Here is a 2,538-nt window from a genome sequence, read left to right on the forward strand (position 1 = left end):
AGTGACTGAAATTGCACTACCTTACCAGTTTGTTATCAGATTGATTTGAAGTCTTTCATTAGTGTTTAAAACTTTACATGGCGTAGCCCCAGCTTTTTTTCAAGACCTTCTTCACGACTATTCCACCTCTAGAGCACTTAAGTCAAATAATAAATTACTCTACATATTCCTGGGACCGACTGAGTGACGGCGAATAGGAGCAGCATTTGCTGTCACTGCTCCTCGTCTTTGGAGCTTTAGATCTGTCCGTATTCTGGAACACTTCATATCGCTCATTAAAACTCATTTTTATTCTTTGACTTTTTATAAGGCCTGACATTGTAATTCACTTGTCTGTTTTAATTTGTGTTTTATTCTTATGTGTTTTTGTCTGTGCTTCATGAAAACTGTATAGACCTTTGGTGCAATTAATATCTGTTTTTAAAGTGCTTCATGAATAAAATTTACATTGACATGATTAGATTTTTGTTTTATTTTACTTAGGAAAGGTGTCCAGTTCAGGCGAATGGGGTCCTGGAGCAGTCACTGTCTTCTGTCCTAAGCCTACAGACATTGCTTTCTGACCAAGCACTGACATCTTTGTCAGCTCAGTCACCACTGGCCCCAACATCTCCTCAAGTGCTGTCGACAATGCCCGATTCCTCAGAAACATCAACTTGGTTCTCCTCCAGGGTGCCTGTGTCCCAGCCCTCCACTCAAGTACAGCCAGTTTTGCCGTCTTCTGAAGTTTCTTTGGTTGCAGCCTCAGGGCAGCCCCTCTCCCCCCACTCTAACCTAACTCCACATGTGATGACCATTGAGGACCAGGCACCAGCTTCTCCATTTACTGAGCAACCTATAATTATACTGGAAGACCAAGAAGAGCCACCTGAGTCTCCACAACATCCACCAGAGTTGCCTTTGGATGAGTGAGTCAAAACTGCATATTCTGGCTGTCTGATGTCATTAGCTTTGACAGTTTCAAACCATTGTTTACTCCAACAATGTACAATAAAATAGATTTTCTTTTTGGAGGACAGATCTTCAGACCATATTATACAGCAAGGTTGCTATGACTTTCTGTCCTACAAGCAACCAAATAAATGTGTGCAGAGAGGATTTTAGGATGTAGCCTGCAAGCCTTCAGAAGACGCCGTTTTGATCCAGCATCAAAACTGGATGTTATTTTTGTGGATGAGGAGGGCAGCGCTGAAGGGCAGTTGATGAAGGTGGTCCCACATGAGAATATCTCAGACTGTTAATGAGGGCAATTCATCAGTCTAATGTCTTTGAGGGGCACGAGAATGACCGCCATCTAGCTTTGGACACTAGTGGTCAGTATTATTATTTATTTATTGTTCCCAATTCTTAAGGATGGAAAACTGTCAAGTAACATTTTTTTCTTTAGCGTTGGAGTCAAAAATGTACAACTGTATTGGAAAAATGATATCAGTCTGTTTGGTGCATGGAGGCATTGGACCACATTTCTTCTCTCAAAGGCTGTTTGACCACATTTGTGGCACATTGTCTCAACCTACCCTGGTTGAGGAAGTTGTTAACCATTCATTCAGAGAGCAGCTGATCAAAGTTAGTCACAATTTTAAGCATTTTGAATATTGATCATAAGCTTAAATTCAGTTTCACATCATTTTTTTTCTTTTTAGATTCAGGATGCAAACACAGTCGTGGAGGCAAACGAAGCCATTATGCAGGCAGCAGATACCCTGAGCATTGTTGGAGCATTAAGGCGTGTAACTACTCTGAAAGAGAGGGATTCCCTTGTGCAATCTGCTGCAGACATCTTTGTAAATGGCTGAATGTGCACCTCATTGCAACAGTAAGCAAGACCCTAATTTTTTCTATTAGAAATCTTGCTGTATTCTAAAAGTATGACCATATTCTAATTTCTTAAAGGTTTTTGGAAGGTTTGAAGACTCTTAATGTAGTAGACGAGATTCAGAAAAACCTTGCAGTCTTTCATGAATTGTCTGTGAGGAGAAACCACTCTCGGTACGGGACCTGCACACTTTTCCAAGTGTTTTTCTGTGCAAGGNCCCTATGGCCTGCTTTAATCTCCTGTAATTTGTTGAACTTTGTGTTTTTCTTGTGTGTTTTAGTTTCTTACATTCAAAGTTTCTAATGTTCTCACTTGTAGTTTCCTGTCTCGTTCTGGTCAGTCTGACTCTTTCTGTTCTGTGATCCATGGACTTGAATTAGTGTGTGAACTCCTTTAACACATATTCCCTGTGACTCTGGAGTCTGGTGTTAAACCTGATGAGTAATGTTTCAGCAATGTGCTTCCCAGAAAGTCTCTATTATGTGGGTGCATTTCAGCCTTTGTAGGAGGGTCGGACCACCTACAGGCATACAAAGACTCTACTGTACACCCAATAATGAAGTTAGCCAAAAAAAGGCACTTTGTCTTTTTCTGAAACTATTTAAAATGTTCGCCTGATGAAAGTGAGTTTGTGCATAGCCAAAAAAAAAAAAAAAAGTCCAGTTCAGAGGAGCATGGGAGGGAAAACAGCAGTCTAAGTCTGTCCACAAGGGAAAGAGATA

The 2,538-nt window shown here is 40.6% G+C and overlaps 1 long non-coding RNA gene across 1 annotated transcript; it reads left to right on the top strand.

Annotated features, from left to right (window-relative positions):
* The first annotated feature begins 1,244 nt into the window (after positions 1-1,244).
* LOC106952505 (uncharacterized) lies at positions 1,245-1,990 on the top strand. Its single transcript, XR_001426005.1, has 3 exons — positions 1,245-1,313; positions 1,388-1,566; positions 1,644-1,990. It is a non-coding gene; the product is annotated as an uncharacterized LOC106952505 (long non-coding RNA).
* Positions 1,991-2,538: the final 548 nt, after the last annotated feature.

The sequence above is a fragment of the Poecilia latipinna genome, unplaced genomic scaffold (assembly GCF_001443285.1).
Source record: "Poecilia latipinna isolate Pla-1442-1.1 unplaced genomic scaffold, P_latipinna-1.0 Scaffold522, whole genome shotgun sequence".
Taxonomy (NCBI): domain Eukaryota; kingdom Metazoa; phylum Chordata; class Actinopteri; order Cyprinodontiformes; family Poeciliidae; genus Poecilia; species Poecilia latipinna.